This window comes from Phyllobates terribilis, unplaced genomic scaffold, assembly GCF_046119375.1.
Source record: "Phyllobates terribilis strain yellow unplaced genomic scaffold, ASM4611937v1 Scaffold_4__5_contigs__length_816908805, whole genome shotgun sequence".
NCBI classification, from domain to species: domain Eukaryota; kingdom Metazoa; phylum Chordata; class Amphibia; order Anura; family Dendrobatidae; genus Phyllobates; species Phyllobates terribilis.
Window position 1 is genome coordinate 442472178 of NW_027362764.1, and position 20979 is coordinate 442493156.

The window sequence follows — 20979 nt, forward strand, 5'->3', positions numbered from 1 at the left end:
GTTGCACACTGTTATAATAGGGCGGGACTTTGCCTTATTTTGCAAACTTGTGAGAGAAAGGGAGGAAGCCAGGATGTCCGGACAACAATCAGATCACTCCTGAAGAAACCTCATCGCAGGCCGCCGCTGCTGGGTTTACTTTTTGTGTGCTGGTTGGGGATTAGGATGAGGCAGCATCCTCAAAGGCCAACTCCCTGAATTGGTATGTCCAGAGGAAACTTTGGAATCCCCCAGCTCAGGGAATTAACCCTAAAAGAAAGGATCCTTCAGAGGTTCTACTGGCCCAGGTGTCACCGAGAGATAGTGGATTATTGTAGGTACTGTCCCACCTGTAAACTGACCTCCCCAGTGGCTCACTTGCGTAGCCTTTTATTGCCTCTGCCTATCATTGAGGTCCAATTCAATCGCATCGCCATGGATTTAGTGGGACCCCTGATCAAGTCTGCCAGAGGACATCAGTACATCCTGGTGGTACTGGACTATGCTACACGGTATTCGGAGGCCGTACCACTCCTAAACTCCTCCAAGTGTATACACCGGGAATTGGTCCATATCTTTTCCTGGATGGGATTGCCTAAAGAGATCCTAATGGACAAAGGGACTTCATTTTTGTCAAAGGTAATGAGGGAGTTGTGCAAGATCCTGCAGCTCACACAACTCATGAACTCAGTCTACCACCCACAGACAGATGGCTTGGTGGAGAGGTTTAATAAAACCTTGAAGGCCATGTTGAAGAAGGTCGCAGAGAAAGACGGCCGGGACTGGGACTGTTTACTGACAAACCTTCTATTTTCCATCAGAGAAATCCCTCAGGTCTCTACTGTATTCTCCCCTTTTGAGCTGTTGTATGGTCGACACCCCCTTGGACTCCTGGATGTGGCAAAGGAGACTTGGGAGGCAGAATCCACACCCTACAGGAGTGCAATCGAACATGTGGCCCAGATGCAAGAGAGAATTGCAGAGGTGATGCCCATTCTGAAAGAACACCTCCTCAAAGCACAAGAGGTTCAGTCGAGGGTGTACAACAGATCGGGGAGGGTGAGGTGCTTCAACCCTGAGGATCAGGTACTGGTGCTGGTACCAATGTTGGTGAGCAAATTCCTAGCCAAGTGGCAGGGCCCCTATGAATTGGTTGAAAAGGTTGGCGATGTCAACTATAGGGTCCACCAACCTGAGAGAAGGAAGCCCTACCAGGTGTACCACGTCAACCTGATAAAGCCATGGCAAGATAGGGAGCCCGTGAAAGCTCCGTGCTTGGTGGCGAAGTCGGAAGCCAACGTGGAAGATGTCAAGGTGGCAGAATCGCTGTTGCATGGCCAGAAGCAACAATGCCAAGAGTTGCTGCAACGGAATAAGAACCTATTCACGGATTTACCGGGGTGTACTCAGATCATAGAACATAAGTTGCTTACGGAGCCTCATGCCCGAATGAATATGAAGCCATATTGGATTCTTGAAGCCCGCCGAGAGGTAATCTCAAAGGAGGTGAAGCGCATGCTGAGTATAGGTGTCATTGAAGAGTCCAAGAGTGGCTGGTCCGGTACCATAGTCTTGGTGCCGAAACCAGATGGAGAATGGTGGTTCTGCAATGATTATAGGAAACTAAATGAGATCTCTAAGTTTGATGCTTACCCAGTGCCAAGGGTAGATGAACTAATTAAAAAGCTAGAGCTGGCCAGGTACATTACTACCTTTGACCTTATAAATGGCTATTGGCCGTATTCCTATATCCCAAGAGGCCAAGGAGAAGATGGACTTTGCAACACCGGATGGGTGTTTCCAATACACCAGGATGCTGTTTGGGTTGCAAAGAGCCCCAGCTACCTTCCAGAATGCCATGGATCGGATCCTAGCTCCCCACAAAAAGTATGCAGCGGCTTACCTGGATGATATTGTGATCTACAGCCAGATTTGGGGAAGCCATCTGAGCAAATTCCAGGTGATATTCAATGCCCTATGGAAGGCGGGGTATTCCATCAACCCGAAGAAATGTGCCATGGGCATAGAGGAAGCCAGATATTTGGGATATATCATAGGCAGAAGCGTGATAAAGCCCAAATAAATAAAATTGAAGTGATCCAGGGTTGGCCACAACATCTCTGAATAAAACAGGTCAGAGCCTTCCTGGGCATCGTGGGCTACTACTGCCGGTTCATTCCTAACTTTGCCATGATAGCTGCCCCTTTGAGAGACCTCCTTAAAGGGACAAAGTAGGCTATGGCTAAGTGGTCTCCAGAGGCTGAGACGGCTTTCCAGGAGCTAAGGCAGGCTCTGTGTGAATAGCCAGTGCTGGTGGCATCGGATTTCTCAAAGGAGTTTGCGGTCCAGACGGACGTGTCAGATGTCAGACTTGGGCCTGTACTATCTCAAGAGATGAACGGGGAGGAGCACCCCATAATGTATTTAGGCTGGAAGCTGACATCTTGTGAGATGAATTACTCCATAGTGGAGAAGGAATGTTTGGCCAAGAAGTGGTCATTGGACACTCTAAAATACTACCTCTTAAGCAGAAAGTTCTGGCTGGTATCAGACAATGCCCCACTAAGGTGGATGAAAGAGAAGAAGGGGAACAATGCCCGAGTGACCAGGTGGTTCCTAGCTTTCCGAGACTTTAGCTTCCATGTAGAGCATAAGCCTGAGAAACTGCTTGGCAAAGCTGATGCATTGTCGAGGGTATGTTATGCAGAAGGAGCCAAGCCCCCGGCTTTGGGCAGAGATGGGGGTATGTAAGAGGGCTGTCGGGCATGTCCTCGAGGGGAGATATGTATCGCAGAGCTTGGTAGATTCAGTGATATAAAACCGGGAAAGCAAGCTCCAGCACACATAGTGCTGAGAGGGTTAATTGGGCGTATCAGGGCTATTTTATACTAGCAGTCATAAGAGACGAGTGGGATTGTCTGGTTACATATCCCCACCCCAGGTGTATAAAATGGAGACAGAGTGTCTCATTCAGTTTCTGTGTCTGAAGATTTGTGGATCTTCAGTGTGTTGGTCTGTGATAACAAACCCTGAGTAACAAACCCTGCAATATATACTGTATATATAGATATACATACATACATATATGTATATATGTATGTATGTATATACACTGCTCAAAAAAATAAAGGGAACACTCAAATAACACATCCTAGATCTGAATGAATGAAATATTCTCATTGAATACTTTGTTCTGTACAAAGTTGCATGTGCTGACAACAAAATAACACAAAAATCATCAATGGAAATCAAATTTATTAGCCAATGGAGGCCTGGATTTGGAGTCACCCGCAAAATTAAAGTGGAAAAACATACTGCAGGCTGATTCAACTTTGATGTAATGTCCTTAAAACAAGTCAAAATGAGGCTCAGTATTGTGTGTTGCCTCCACTTGCCTGTATGACCTCCCTACAACGGCTGGGCATGCTCCTGATGAGGTTGCGGATTGTCTCCTGTTGGATCTCCTCCCAGACCTGGACTAAAGCATCCGCCTACTCCTGGACAGTCTCTGTGGTGCAACGTGATGGTGGATGGAGCGAGACATGATGTCCCAGATGTTCTCAATCGGATTCAGGTCTGGGGAACGGGCGGGCCTGTCCATACCTTCAATGCCTTCATCTTGCAGGAACTGCTGACACACTCCAGCCACATGAGGTCTGGCACTGTCCTGCATTAGGAGGAACCCCGAGCCAACCTCACAAGCATATGGTCTCACAAAGGGTCTGTGAATCTCATCTCGGAACCTAATAGCAGTCAGGCAACATCTGGCGAGCACATGGAGGGCTACATTTTAATTTTACCCGAATCTTGGAGAGCTGATATAAGTAATTCAATTAATAATACAAGTCCAGCTATGACATATACGTATATACACTGAACAAAAAAAATAAACGTAACACTTTTGTTTTTGCTCCCATCTTTCATGAGCTGGACTCAAAGAGCTAAGACTTTTTCTATATGCCAAAAATACCTTTTTCTTTCAAATATTGTTCCCAAATTTGTCTAAATATGTATTAGTGAACACTTCTTCTTTGCCGGGATAATCCATCCACCTCACAGGTGTGGCATATCAAGATGCTGATTAAACAGTATGGTTATTGTACAGGTGTGCCTTAGGCTGGCCACAATAAAAGGCCACTCTAAAATGTGCAGTTTAATTTTGGGAAAATGTAAACTGGCTTTGGCTGCCATCTTGCTGAGCTGTAGAGGGCAAGCAAAGAGTTAACAAAAGAGACTCACCTCACAGTTCACCTTTGAAACTACACTCAAGGCCAGATGTTCTGCCCACAAGCATGCCTCAAAGATCACTGCACATGCTTCAGGACCTACTCACAGCTACAAAACATTTCCCAGAGTGAACAGTGGCACAGAGATGAGGTGCATTTGAAGTGCAAAATATCGGACATTGGACAGGGGATAACGACGGTGCCCCGGAATGTGAACGATGGAGGAAGTGTGTTTTTTTTTCCTTTGTAAACTTTTGATAGCCTTACCAGTCAACTCCACTACTCCCTGACTGCTAGCTCATTCTCTGCTGCACTGTATCTCCCGCTTGGTGTTCGCTGGGGCATTGGACCGCATGCAGGCCCTGGAGTTCATTGAAAATTTCAAGGTAAAAGCATCTCAATATAGCAAATTAAAATTTTGTCAGACCCACTAATCTCTCTCTCTAAGCAGAGCATTCAGTTAATAATGCCAACATTATGCCAACATTGCCAACCCTACAGATAGATATAAATCCTAAATTGCCTACAAATTGGATGGCTACCTGCTGAAAGATGCTTTGGCAGGTTGTTTGGCCTAAAGCCATCTCACCATCTCCCCCACATGCAAGTATGCTCAATTCTCTTGGAGAAAGCCACCATCAAGTATCTCTGATGTTGGCTTATCTCTGAATGAACAAAGCAATAAGTACTTTGAAATTGGACATGCCCAATCGACTTCTCTCCTGATTATCAGTAATATTAGAGTGTCGTCCGAAATATTTGATGTCAGCATGTTTGGCCAATATTAGTCTAATGCATATGGGGACCATTAGGCGTGTTATGCCTAATGGATATGTTGTTTTCTTTGCTTCCTTTCCAGAGCATATACCTTAGCAGGAATAATGGAGATGAATTATTGTCATGAGGAAATTAATATTCATAAATCTGGTTACTGCTGTTAAGTTTAAGACATCATTTTACATGTATTACTTATTGAGGTGATTTTCTGAGGATACTGGCTTCTCTCAATAAAAATATTAAAAATTAAAATAAAACCCATCACACATTGACAGAAGCAGGAAAAGTTGCTAGCCAGCAGGTAAATTCCAGTACATAAATCAGATATTTGCGGTCACGTGACAACGACTCAAGCAAACAACAGAGGGGAATTCTGACAGTGTGCACATAAAACACTGTTGGACTAACTACAGAATTTTAATTTTAGTCCCAGAAACTTCATTAAGATTATGTTCCATTGATTTTCTTCTCAAAATTGTTAAATTAAGGTTTTAAAAAAATATATATAACCATAAAGTATGAATTAAATATTTGACTTCCAGACTAGACATGACGAAATTGAGAAATGTTCCTAATAAATCAGCAAATCAAAGTTCATTTTTCATTTTGCCATTTTGTGCTGTGGGATATAATCCTTTTTTTTTTTTTGTCACTTTTAGCACGTTAAAAATGTTGAGGCAATTTTCCATGAGTCTTTAAAAAGTTATCTTGTTTTGTGATTGATGCAGCTGCATATTATCTTTTTGATCTCAACTCTCTTTCACAGATGACACACTTCGATCAGTTCTATTCAACACAGAATTTGATGAGTGAAGATGTGACAGAATAAAACAGAATTTTATTTTTTAATTTATACAGTATATAATGAGAAATAAATATGCAACCTAACGAATATAGCAGGGACATGGCAATGGAACTTAGTCAAACATAATGTCATTCTTCATTTAAAGGGAATCTGTCATCAAGTTTTTTTGCTACATTATCTGAGAGCAGCATAATGTAGGGACTGAGTCAATGATTCCAGGAATGTATAATTTCTTGAGCTGCTTGCTGTAGTTTTGATAAAATTGCTGTGTTATCTGCTGCAGATTTAGCAGGTGACTGAATGCTGAGTTCTGCATAAACCCACCCAAACTACTGATTAAGTCCACAAAGTCCTGTGTACTCTGGGCATAGGCAAACAGATGACAATCACTGGTAGGTTATACAAAGCTTATGCATATTAAGGACTATTTGGCAGCAGATTTACCATACTACTAGTGATAATCTCTCGCTGATAAAACAGTAACTTTATCAAAACTACAGCAAGCAACCCAGTAAGTGATACATCGCTGGAATAAGGATTAGTGATGAGCGAGCATGCTCAGCACTGTTCGATACTCGCCCAAGCATCTCACTGCTCGACATGCTTGGCGAGTAATTCCAGGAAACGGGTACCTTCCCTGCATGTTTGGCACTCTTTAGAGAGCCAATGAACATGCAGGAATTGCTTGCCACGCACTGTAATGCCATATCCATCTTGGTTGTGACATCGCAGTGATTGGCTGGCCACATATTATCATCGGGTCTATATAAGACATGGTACCCCTATGCTCGTCACAGTCTAACCCGCAAACAGGCAGAGTAGGGAGAGGTGCTGCCTTGTGAGGGACAGAATTGGCGTTGTAATAGATAGGTAGAGGTATTCCACACCAAGATACATATCCATATGAACTAACAGTCCTTCTGAGGACTAATACAGCTGCATATAATCAATGGTGATAGCAGGAGTTAGGCTGGCAGAGACATTTGTGAACACTATACAGCACAATAGGGTCCATTGCACATTCTGTCTGTTCCTGCTGTTACAGATATCGGTAGACATAGCCCCAGATATCAGTGGCCCGGTCTAATTTTTTTTTTTTATCTTAATCCTGATTAGTAGCTTAAAAAGCAATACAGTGCACCATTTTGCTGGTCCATTTGCTTATTAGCAGAATGCAGGCATTTTTTTTATTTTATTCACATTGTTGTATTGTAGAAGCAGAGTCAATTTTCCATCATCACATGTGATCCCATATTATTGCAGTAATAATACAGACATTTTGTGGAGCATGCAAAATATACTCGATTTAAAGTCAGCCTGCTGTGTGTTTTTGAACCTATTCACACTTGGTCGCTGAACAATACTATATTAAAAAGCCACAGCCTAAAACCATGGTCGTCACACCTGATCCCATATTACTGCCTTAATAATACAATTTTTTTTGAACGTGTCAAATATTACACTCCATTTAAAGTATGGAAGTTGTGTGTTCAAATCTATTCACAGTTGGTATCGGACAAATAGCATATCTGTGAACAATGTTGTCAGAGTATTACGCCGGTTTTACGGACTGACAATAAAACATACAAAAACCAAGCTAAAATTTTCCAGGAAAAAATATTAAGAAACATTCTTTCCAGGGTAATGACTTGTATATAAGGCCAAAGAAATAATAAAAAAAAGTTATGGACCGTGGAAGAGATTTATACAATCAGAATGAACACTCATCTTGAGCTGATGATGAGCTGATGATACCACATAGCACCTGTCCCTATTACAAATGCATCTAACAGCGTTATCGATAGGGAATAGAATAGGTTTTTAGTTTTTTTTCAGCAGCACCAGCAGCATGCAGTATAAGGCAATAATACCTGGCTGGATCAGTGTAATGCGCTATCCATACTGCGATACCTCACCCGTAAAAGAATTTCAGATAAGACAGTTAATTTTCTAGAATATAGAATTGAATTGTCCTTCCCATTATTAGAGACTGGGTCCCCTATATTGTTATTCCGTATATGCAGCAATTAGAAGGGCTGGCAAATATTAAGACACACTCCAATACGCATTTTAAGAGATGTAAAAATATATATATAAAAGTTTGGACACACCTTCTCATTTAAAGATTTTTCTGTATTTTCATGACTATGAAAATTGTACATTCACACTGAAGGCATCAAAACTATGAATTAACACATGTGGAATTATATATTAACAAAAAAGTGTGAAACAACTGAAAATATGTCTTATATTCTAGGTTCTTCAAAGTAGCCACCTTTTGCTTTGATGACTGCTTTGCACACTCTTGGCATTCTCTTGTTGAGCTTCAAGAGGTAGTCACCGGAAATGGTCTTCCAACAATCTTGAAGGAGTTCCCAGAGATGCTTAGCACTTGTTGGCCCTTTTGCCTTCACTCTGCGGTCCAGCTCACCCCAAACCATCGTGATTGGGCTCAGGTCTTGTGACTGTAGAGGCCAGGTCATCTGGCGTAGCACCTCATCACTCTCATTTTGGTCAAATAGCCCTTACACAGCCTGGAGGTGTGTTTGGGGTCATTGTCCTGTTGAAAAATAAATGATGGTCCAACTAAAAGCAAACCGGATGGAATAGCATGCCACTGCAAGATGCTGTGGTAGCCATGCTGGTTCAGTATGCCTTCAAGTTTGAACAAATCCCCAACAGTGTCACCAGCAAAGCACCCCCACACCATCACACCTCCTCCTCCATGCTTCACGGTGGGAACCAGGCATGTAGAGTCCATCCGTTCACCTTTTCTGCGTCGCACAAAGACACGGTAGTTGGAACCAAAGATCTCAAATTTGGACTCATCAGACCAATGCACAGATTTCCACTGGTCTAAACAAGTATTCTCTGCTTGTTGCCTGTCCTTAGCAGTGGTTTTCTAGCAGCTATTTTACCATGAAGGCCTGCTGCACAAAGTCTCCTCTTAACAGTTGTTGAAGAGATGTGTCTGCTGCTAGAACTCTGTGTGGCATTGACCTGGTCTCTAATCTGAGCTGCTGTTAACCTGCGATTTCTTTGTAGTGCTTGATTGTTTTTGCAACTGCACTTGGGGACACTTTCAAAGTTTTCCCAATTTTTCGCACTGACTGTCCTTCATTTCTTAAAGTAATAATGGACACTCGTTTTTACTTACTTAACTGCTTTTTTCTTGCCATAATACAAATTCTAACAGTCTATTCAGTAGGACTATTAGCTGTGTATCCACCAGACTTCTGCACAACACAACTGATGGTCCCAATCCCATTTATAAGGCAAGAAATCCCTCTTATTAAATCTGACAGGGCACACCTGTGAAGTGAAAACCATTTCCAGTGACTACCTCTTGAAGCGCATCAAGAGAATGCCAAGAGTGTGCAAAGCAGTCATCAAAGTAAAAGGTGGCTAGTTTGAAGAACCTAGAATATAAGACATATTTACAGTTGTTTCACACTTTTTTGTTAAGTATATAATTCCACATGTGTTAATTCATAGTTTTGATGCCTTCAGTGTGAATGTACAATTTTCATAGTCATGAAAATACAGAAAAATCTTTAAATGAGAAGGTGTGTCCAAACTTTTGGTCTGTACTGTATATATATATAAAAACACAGCAGGATCTTTAGTATGAAAACCAGACTCGCCAATGTAATCTCAATGTAATCACATTGTACTGCTCCTGCACCTCCTCCTCCTCCTCTTCGGCCTCCTTCTTCAAAATGACCACATCAGTCACAAGCTTGAAGAACTGCAGCACTACCTCAGCCAAGCGGCAACAGCCTGTGTTGAAGATAATATGCTTAATATTTAGGTGACCAACCGCACACCCCTGCAGAGTTGTTGAAAACTGTATCACATCAGACAGATCTGTGACTCTCACCACTGAACATACAGCCAGACATGGTCGTGTGTGACAATGGCCAGAACCAGCTCTTCGTAGTGTCCAAGTGTGGGATCAATTGTCTCAGTGCACTCGGAATGGTGGGAGGAAGGAGGATCAGGTGAGGAAGATTCTGACTCCAAGAAAAAAAAAATCTTGGATCCGAACATTCCTCAGCCACGAATCTACAAAAACACTAATGCATTGTCTCCCACCTCAACTACTGCAACTTCCTGCTCTGTGGCCTCCTTTGTAACACTCTCGCACCGGTCCAATGTATCCTAAACTCTGTTGCCCGACTAATCCAACTGTCCCCCGGCTATTCCCTGGCCTCTCCTCTCTGTCAATCCCTTCAATGGCTCCCCATTGCCCAGAGACTCCAGTTCAAAATCCTAACCTTGGCCATCAACAACCTGTTTCCTCAATACATTTTTGACCTAGTCTCCCGGTACTTACCTGCATGCAACCCCCGATCCTCAGAAAATCTCCTTCTCTACTCCCCTCTTATCTCCTCTTTCCACAATTGCATACATGATTTGCCTTGTGCATCCTCCTACTCTAAAACTCTCTACCCAACATTTCTGACTCTCCCTATCATTGAAACTTTCAAAAAGCAAATGAAGACCCACCTCTACCGACAAGCATACAACCTGCAGTAACCCTCGCTCCACCATACCGCTGCACAACCAGCTCTAACCTCACCTACTATATCCTCACCCATTCCTTGTAGACTGTGAGCCATCATGGGCAGGGTCCTCTCCTGTGCCAGTCGCTGTCACATTTTGGTTCAAGATTATTGTAATTGTTTTTGCGATGCATACCCCTTTTTCACATGTAAAGTGCCATGGAATAAAAGGTGCTAGAGTAATAATAATGTTCCGTGGTCCCCTAGAAATTGGGACCGGAAGGTAGTTCAACATGATGTGGGTGCTTGTTGTGCTCCCTCAGCAGGCACAGTTCATCTTGCCCATGGCTTCAGCCTCTGCATGCACCATCACCATTATGTCCATTTCCCTGTCCCTTGTCACGAGCCTTGTCCATTTTAAATGGAGTTTAATATTTTTCACTTTGCCAAAAATGTCTGTATTATTGCCGCTGTAACATAGGATCATGTCTGAATACCACGGTTTTAGGCAGCGACCTAACAGTCAGAGATGCTTCCAGGGTTCTTCCCCATGCTGTTCACATTTCTTTTCAGCACTGTATGGATGTTTCTGATGATGTGTCACACACCACATGGCCAGATAAGGTAGTAAAGTGTTAAAATGACATTTAATGGTGAATGTATTTTTAACAGTTGAAAGCAATGCAAAAGTTCAAAAATGCATCAAAACGCTACATGTGAACATAGCCCAAGATATGGAGGAGCATTTTTGTTTTTGTTTATTTAGTTTTTCTTATATACAAGTCATTATCATGGAAAGGATGTTCCTTAACATTTTTCCCATGAAAATTCATGTTGGTTTCATTTTTGTATGTCTTATTGTGAGCCCGTAAAAGTGGCTCAATACCTCTGACAACATTGTTCACAGCAGTGACCTGGGAGTCAAAGATGCTTCCAGGGGTTTTCCCCATGCTGTTCCCTTGTCATTTTTGCACTGTTCCCATCGATTTGGGCAATTTTTAGGCCCCCTGCAGACCTCCGGGGGGCAGGGCCGTTGGAAAGATGCACGAGTTTCCCATAGACTTACATTGGGCTCGTTGCTCAGGTCGAGAACTTGAGCATTCCAATTTGCTCAACCCGAGCAACCGAGCATTTTAGCGCTCGCTCATCACTACTAAGGATCTTTCTCTACATTATGCTTCTCCCAGGTTAGGTGGCAAAGATTTGGTGATAGATTTCCTTTTAATTTTGAAAAATAAACAGCTGAAAAAATTATCAAAGTGCACATACTATATAGGGCAAATGCCTATTTGTTAAATTTTAAATTTAAGAGTTTAACTTTATTCTATCTTTTTTTGTTAAATGTATACCCTTATGATGGCAAGGTGCTAGAACACCCAGCAATCAATTGTCATTTTTTGTAGCCAAACAGCAAGTATTTAGTTTCTCTGCAGTGCCACCACATGAAAAGAGGCACTAGTCATGATAAGTCGCCATTCAGATCTTTATATAATTGGGGTGTGCTTTATGAACTCTTACATTATAAAATACCATATATAAATGAATGTACAACCCACTCAACACTTATAATAAGTATAAAAAGCAGTAAACACCCCTATCCGCCATTTTATATTTATTTACGGTTTTGATTTTACCACATCAAAGAAGGCATCAAGTTTTTTTTAACTAAGTCCAAATGTACATAACAGATTTAAACATCAAAATCAAATATTCATTCTTTTTACATAACATTCACTAATGAATCTTGGCAAATATCAGTTTCTTATTTAAGCAATTGGCTGAAATCCATTAGTGAAGTATTAAATATTTTAAACACTAACATCAAAAGACATATTCGAGAAATTTGAAAAATAGCTAAATGAAAATCATCAATCTTGACACAAAGTAAAAATGGCAAATAATTATAAAATACACTGGAGAGTTTTTAGGAAATATGTTGCACATAGAGCAATGTTTAATCTCTTAATCACAAGACCAATTTTAAACTTAATGACCCAGCCCCATTTTCTAATCTGAGCAGTGCCAATTTATGTAGTAATAACTCTTGAATGCTTCAACATCTAATAGTGGTTCTGAAACAGTATTTTCATGACACAATGTACTTTATGAAGCTGTAAATTCAAGTCGATAAGTTTTTCATTTTTTGTGATTATATCTTAAAATGGAGAAAAAATAGCAATTTTCAAAATTTCAATGCTTACATCCTTAACCCCTTCAAGACCCAGCCTATTTTGACCCTAAAGAGCTTGGCATTTTTGTCAATTCTGACCAGTGTCCCTTTACGAAGTAAAAACTCTGGAACACTTCAACGGATCCTAGCGATTCTGAGATTTTTTTGTGACATATTGGGCTTCATGTTAGTATTAAATTTAGGTCGATAATATTTGCGTTTATTTGTGAAAAAATCCAAAATATGGGAAAAATTTTGAAAATTTCACAATTTTCAAATTTTGAATTTTTATTCTGCTAAACCAGAGAGTGATGTGACACAAAATAGTTAATAAATAACATTTCCCACATGTCTACATTACATCAGCACAATTTTTGAAAAAAAAAAAAATTTTGGTAGGAAGTTTGAAGGGTTCAAAGTTCATCAGCAATTTTTCTTTTTTCCAGCAAAATTTACAAAACCATTTTTGTAGTGACCACGTCACATTTGAAGTCCTTTTGAGGGGTGTACATGACAGATAACACCCAAAAGAGTCACCATTCCAAAAACTGCATCCTCAAGCTACTCAAAACTACATTCAAGAAGATTATTAACCCTTCAGGTGCATCACAGGAACTAAAGCAACATGGAAGAAAAAAATGAACATTTTAATTTTTATAACAAAAATTTTTTTTTAGCCTAATTTTTTTTTCGCTTCTGAGTCCTGCCGTGCACCCAAACAGTGGTTTATGACCACATATGAGGAATTGGTGTACTCAAGAGAAATTGCCCAACAAATTTTAGGATGCATTTTATCCTGTTACCCATGTGAAAATTAAAAAATTTAGGCTAAAGGAAAATTTTTGTGAAAAAAAAAAGTACTTTTTTGTTTTCACAGATCAATTTGTGAAGCACCTGGGGGTTCACAATGCTCACCACCCATCTTGATAAGTTCCCTGGGGGTTCTAGTTTCCAAAATGGGGTCACTTGTGGGGGAGCTCCATTGTTAAGGCACACAGGGTCTCTCCAAACGCAACATGGTGTCCGCTAACAATTTGAGCCGATTTTCCATTCAATTTGTTAGCGGACGCCATGTCACGTTTGGAGAGCCCCTGTGTGACTAAACATTGGAGCTCCCCCACAAGTGACCCCATTTTGGAAACTAGACCCCCGCAGGGAACTTATCTAGATTGGTGGTGAGCATTTTGAATCTCCAGGTGCTTCACAAATTTATCCTTAAAAATGAAAAAAGAAAATTTTTCTGTAATTTTTTTTCTTTCATTTTTCCGAATGAATTTGTGAAGCACCTGGGGGTTCACAATGCTCACCACCCATCTAGATAAGTTCCCTGGGGGGTCTAGTTTCCATAATGGGGTCACTTGTGGGGGATTTCCATTGTTTAGTCACACAGGGGCTCTCCAAACAAGACATGGTGTCCGCTAACAAATTGGAACCATGTCGCGTTTGGAGAGCCCCTGTGTGACTAAACATTGAAGTTCCCCCACAATTGACCCCATTTGGAAACTAGACCCCCCAAGGCACCTATCTAGATGCATTGTGAGCATTTGTAACCGCCAGGTGCTTCACAAATTATCCGTAAAAATAAAAAAGTGTTTTTTTTTCCACGTTTTCATTTTTACGAATCAATTTGTGAAGCACCTAGGACTTCCAAGTGCTGACTATGCATCTAGATAGGTGCCTTGGGGGGTCTAGTTTCCAAAATGGGGTCACTTGTGGGGGAGCTCCAATGTTTAGTCACACAGGGGCTCTCCAAACACGACATGGTGTCCGCTAACAAATTGGAACCATGTCGCATTTGGACAGCCCCTGTGTGACTAAACATTGGAGCTCCCCCACAAGTGACCCCATTTTGGAAACTAGACCCCCCAGGGAACTTATCTAGATGTATAGTGAGCACCCCCAGGTGGTTAACAAATTGTGCAGTGTATGTCAGTTTGGTGTGCGGTGTGGTATAGTGTAGTGTATACACCACACACACACAAACAACCTAACATACGCTACAAAACACACACCAACCTGACATAGGTTGGTGTGTGTGTTGTAGTGTACGTGAGGTTGTTGTGTGTGTGTGATGTTGTGTATGTCATGCTAGTGTGGTTGAGTTCTGTAGGGAAGGTCAGGATGTGTTTAGTCCGGGGACATGTGATGAATTTTGAAGCATTCATTCAAACACAGTCCCGGTTTGTCAGGACACATTTCACATTGGAAACGGGAGATCTTTCTTATCCCTCTTTTATGGCAGACCCGGCACCATTTTCTAACTGTGACCTCACCGGGAAAATGTTGCCCTGGTACCACACGAGAGACTCGAGTTCCAGGGGTGCTGGGGCCCGCTTCTTCATCACCTCTAAAAATCAGGGCCTTTATCACCGCCTCCTGGAAGTTGAGGAAGGTGTTGGTCGTCTGGCCTGCACATCGTGATAGCACGTATGCGTTATACAGTGCCATTTGAATGATGTGCTCGGCCAGTTTTTCATACCAGACTTTCGCCTTCCGCATCGCACTGTAGGGCTGGAGGACTTGATCAGAAAGATCAACTCCCCCCATGTGCTTGTTGTACCCCAGGGCACAGTCCGGTTTGTGGACCGGTGCAGGGGTACCTCTAACGGTGGTGGCCGTGGTGCTGGGACCATGGATTGTGGTCAAGAAAAAGACATCCCTTTTGTCTTTAAACTTCACCACAACCATGTTGCCACTACATTGGGCTCGGCTATCCCCCTTTGGGAGAGGCAGCTCAATTAGCATCAAAGGGAGACCCCTCTGGGTTCTGCGCACAGAGCCGCAAGCTGCGGTAGCTCTGGCAGAGAGGGACTGAAATAGTGGGATGCTTGTGTAAAAGTTATCAATGTATAGATGATAACCTTTATCAAGCAGTGGGCGGATCAAATCCCACACTATTTTCCCACTCACCTTCAGAGCAGGTGGACATTCTGGGGGCTGGATCCTCAAATCCTTTCCTTCGAACACTCGTACACTCTAAAGCTGTGAGTGTACCCTGAGGCACTCTCGCACAGCTTGTAGAGTTTTATTCCGTACCTTGCCCTCTTACTGGGCAGGTATTGTCGGAATTGAAGCCGCCCTTTGAAGTGGATGAGGGATTCGTCCACAGAAATTTCCCTTTGGGGAAAGTACACTTCAGCAAACTTATTGCTGAAGTGTTCGATGACCGGACGAATTTTGAACAGTCTGTCAAAATTCGGGTCATCGCGGGGAAGGCTGTCCGCAATATCCCTGAAATGTAAAAATTTGTGAATGACCTCAAATCTTTTGCGGGTCATCATCATTCCGAACACTGGAGTTTGATATAAAATATCAGTACTCCAGTATTGGCGGATTTCTGGTTTCTTCACAATCCCCATGTGAAGTACCAGTCCCCAATATTTCAACATTTCTACTGAGTCAACGGGACTCCAAGTAGAAAACATTTAATTTGGGTTTGCAGTCAAAAATTGTTGGGCGTAGATATTGGTCTGCTCCACCATGAGACTGACAATGGCCTCAGAGAAATAGACTTTGAAAAAGTCTATTTTCCTGAGGTTTGCTGTCTCAAACTGGATTCCTGATTGGGGAAGGAAATCAGGAAATCATGGGGCGTAATTTTCAGGGACGGGGATCCGCACTGGTGCTAGGTTGGGCGTAACTAGCACCAGGTGGAGGGTTACTCACAGATGGCTGTGGGTCTTCTTCCACGGTCTCCAGACGATGTCTTGACCTCTGTCGTCGTCTTGGTGCCGGCTCGGTGTCACTGGAGGAGGAAGAATGGGAGGAATAGAGGAACGTGGGGTCCTCTCCCTCACTATCAGCTTCGGAGGCAATAATAGAAAATGCATCCTCAGCTGTGTATGTCCTAGACTGGGTTGAGCGGGATGGGCGGGAGATTTTGTGTTCTGTGTGCAAAAAAAAAAAAATCAAAACTTTATTATTAGTGTGAGTGTACGTGTGTGTGTGTGAGTGCTTGGTGTAAACTTCAAAAATCATTTGTAGGGGACAGTCAGGCGTAGGGGACTGTCAGGTGTAGGGGGTGCACTCAGGCATACGGGGTGCAGGAGGGGGCGCACGCAGGTACACGGGGCACACGCAGGCAAACGGGGTGCACGCAGGCACCCGGGGCGCAGGAGGGGGCGCGCTGAGGCGTAGGAGGGGGCAGAAAGGGGGGGCAGGAAGCCGGCAGTAGCAGCAGCAGGGGGGGTGATCACTGGGGCAGAAGGGGGCAGAAAGGGGGGCTTGAGCCGACAGGAGCAAGGGGCTAGGAGGCTGGCAGCAGCAGAGGGGGTTGATCACTGGGTCAGGGGGGTGATGGAGGGGGGGTCGGGGGCTAAGTGGGGGCTGGAGTCGGACCAGGGGAGAAATAATTACCGGCGGTGACAGCGGCGGCAATGTGGGGCGGCGGCGGATCGCTGGCAGCGGATCGCTGGCAGCGGGGGTCGCTGGCGGGTCTGGGGTCGAAGTCGGCGGCTTAACAAAACTCCTCAGCATCCACGGACGGGATAAAGGCTGGGAAGTTTGATTAGCCATGTTAAACATCCTCCTCCACATCTGATTGGAGGGCTAGCGTCACATGGACACTAGCCCCAATCAGATCTGGGGGGGACAGAGGTGACACTCCCCCACCAGCCAATGGCTGATGCAATAAGCATCAGGCCATGCCCAGATTGAAATATTTCACCAATTTTCATGGGTGAAATATTTCATTCATTCCGATTGGCAGTTTCACTAAAAGTGAAAGTGAAACTGCCAATCGGAGGGGTCCCAGGCACGGGGGGATTAATCCACCCCCCCTGGGGTCAACTTCAGGTTGTCTAGTTGCATCAGCAATTGTGACACCTCAGTGACCCTGCTCGCACGCGCAGCAGGGGCGCGATCCCTCCATGTCACAGAAACTGTGATATGGGTCGGGAACGCACCGATTTCCATGTCACAGATGCTGTGGCACAGGTCGGGAAGGGGTTAAACCAGACCACACAAAATAGTTAACAAACTACATTTCCTATATATCCACTTTATGTCAGCATCATTTTTCAAATGTTCATTTAATTCATTACGATATTAGAAGGGTTAAAATTTGGAAATAATCTTTTATTATTTTTTCATTTTATCAAGTTGTAATAGAAGAAAATGGACCCTAAAATGTATTAAGCTATATCTCCCAAACAAGGCAATAACCCATATGAGGTAATAAAAATGTAGTTTGGGCACACGTCTAGGCTCAAAAGGGAAGAAGCATAATTTGGATTTTTTTTTGGAATGCATTTTAGACACCATGTCCAATTTTTAGAGCCAATGCCTTAAAAAAAAAGCAGAAACCCCCACAAGTGTTCTCATTTTGGAAACTAAACCCCTAAATGAATTCATCCAGGGGTGTGTTGAGATTTTTGAACCCACAGGTTCTTTACGGAACTTGACAACATTTGGATGTGATAATGAAAAATGAAACATTTTCCAGCCCTAAATTTGAAATTTTCACAGCGGGTAACAGGAAAAAATGGACCCCATAAGTTGTTAAACAATTTCTCCTGAACATGTAAATATCCCATATTTTGTCAAAAACTGCAGTTTGGGTTCATGGCAAGGTCCAGAATGGAAAGAGCACTATTTGATTTTTCGAATGTAATTTTAGCTGCAACAGATTGTGGACACCATGTTACATTTGCAGAGTCCTTGACATGCCAAAAAAGCAGAAACCACCAACAAGTGACCCAATTTTGGAAAGTAGACACCTGAAAGAATTCATTTAGGGTTGTGTTGAGCATTTTGAACCCATAGGTACTTTAAAGAACTTTGTAAACTTTGGATGTGAAAACAAAAATTTCTTTTTTTCCTGAAAAATATTTAGATTTGAGAGTCCTCAGTGGTTGATACCTTTTAATGGCTATCTGAAAAGATGGTGACAGATTGCAAGCTTTCGAGGCTACTCAGGACTCTTCATCAGGCTAGTATAACCCAATATCTGAAGAGTCAAATATTTATACTTTTTCCTGAAAATGTAATTTTAGCCCCAAGTTTCCAATTTTAACAAAGAATTACAGTAGAAAATGTACAAAAAAAGTCTGTTATATAATATCTTCCAAACATGATGATACCCCATATGGGATAAAAAAAACCTGCAGTTTAGGCACATGGCAGGGCTCTGAAAGGAAAGAGCACTATTTTATTTTTGGAGCACAAATTTTCAGGAATAGATTGTGAATGCCATGTCACATTTGTAGAGCTCCTGACATGTCAAAATAACAGAAGTCCACAACTTTTAAAAACTAGACCCCTCAATGAATTCATCTAGAGGTGCAATTTTAACCCACAAGGGATTCCCCAAACTTTATAACATTTAGATGTTAAAACAAAAAATTTAATTTTTTCACTAAAATACAGTTTTAGCACCAAATTTATAATTTCCACCTGGGGTAATATGAGAAAATGAACCAGATAATTTGTTTTACAATTTCTCCTGAAAGCAGTGATACCCCATATGTAATCAAAAACTAATATTTGGGCACATGGCAAAACTCAGAAAGCAAATTTAACTTTTGGAATACAAATTTTGACACTGTTGCATTTGCAGAGCTCCTGAGGTGCGAAAAATTAAAACATCCTATATGTGACCCCATATTGGAAACTTCACTGCTTATGGAATTAATTTAGAGGTTTAGGGAGTAGTTTAAACCCTTAGGTGCCTTTCAGAATTTCATAACCTGGAAATATAATATTTCAGTGATAAAAATTAAAAAAAATTTAGCTGCAAATTTTTCAGATGCCAAAAGGTTAATAAGTGAAACCTCACAATTTGTTGAGGAGTTTCTTCCAAATGTGGTGATGCCCCATATGTCCTCAGAAACTACTGTATGGCCACATTGTATGGCTTAGTAGTAGGGAGCACTATTTGGCTTTTGGAGCACAGAGTTGTTGGAATAGTTTACAGGCCACATTTGCAGAGCTCCAAAGTTGCAGAACAGCAGAAAAACCCACAAAGTGACTTGAATTTAGCAACTGCACATCTCAATTAATTTCTCTATGGCAGCAGTGACTACTTTTGCCCTACAGATGTCATCACATTGTTACATCCACAGCACGCTCTTTTTGGAGAATTGCAATTATGCCAGTTAATGCATGCATTGTGCCCAGCTTGTGCTTCTGGAGACAGGCACCCTGTAAATTGTTAATTGGGCCCTCCCCAGTACAGTAATGGTAAACATGTGGTTGCTTACCGCAATTTAGGCTCACTGAAAGGCTCAAAAGGAGGGGGCATTTGGATTTGGGAGAAGATTTCACTGGATTTTATTTGAGGGTTGTGAGCCATGTTGCTTTTTCAGAGTCTTTGTTCTACCAGCAATGTAGAAAATCCATACATCCCTATATTTAAAATGACAGATGATGAACCTGAGAAGGGAATTGTTTTGTGTGGGATAACATAAGGTCATTAGTAAAATTTTAGGGTACATAACATTTTCAGTATATGGCTAGGATCGCATTCTTATTTTCTATGCTGAGCACTTAAGTCGGGGGTCCTGTAAATCCACAAATATGCAATTTAGATGACAGTCTTTTATCTCGGGTCATTCTGAGTGTGGTCCTATCAATTATGTGTCCATTTATTTACTTTTGTTTTAACACAAAACCTGCATTTTTAGTGGTGAAACAGCTTTTCATGCTTTTTTGTGTGTTTTTTGTGTGTTTTTACACACTTGATTTAATTTTTTGTTTTTTTACTTAGTCTCACCGAGGAACATGAATATTTTTAGTGGTATCATGATATGGTATCATATAGCTGTCTCGGATGATTTAGTGAATCCAGCTTTGAGCAGGGGGTTGGACCAGATGACCCAGGAGGTCCCTTCCAACTCTACCATTCTATGATTCTATGATTTCTTACTTTAATTGCTGGTCTCAGGCATTGCAGTGCTGATCTACTGCAGTGCTTGAAACCTTTCAGTTCTGCACTGACCTGTTAGACCCTGCTTACAGCAGTGATAATAGGCCACGGTACCCTGAGGTCATCAGATGACCTTGGGGTGTGATGACAACTATTGACACCCCGATTACAATTGCAAAGCATCGATAATGTTAAAGAGGGAGTCCTCTTCCCCTTGTACCCATTTAGGTTCTCCTCATGATTGACAGTAGCATTTAAGGGGTTACTCAGCCTTGATCAGTTCCAAAACTGGTTGCAGCTGATGCCAAAGGGTGGCAGCTGTCATTTGCAGCTGACACCCATGGGATTTTTTCCCTCTGGTGGCACTACACCTTTCCATGGTGCTAAGGAATAAGAGTGTATCAGTGATCATTAAGGGGTTAAATTATGTGAATGGCTGCATTTGATATAAACTAGGTGCATTCATGGAATACAATGTATTATTATATTTCTAACTTATGCTTTTAGATGTGTTTTTGCTTGCAATACATATATTTGGTTTTTATATATGAATATATATTCACCTCATTTAGCATGCTACTATGAAATGCTGCATAAATTCCTATATTGTGACATGCATTTGCCAGAAATAAGAGTGCAAAGGTTAGAATAAT

General features: G+C 42.1%; 1 protein-coding gene across 2 annotated transcripts in view; it reads right to left on the minus strand.

Moving 5' to 3' along the window:
• LOC141265485 (cadherin-10-like) overlaps window positions 1–20979 on the minus strand; it is an 847801-nt gene that overhangs the window by 637774 nt on the left and 189048 nt on the right. The gene's annotated exons all lie outside the window — the stretch shown is intronic.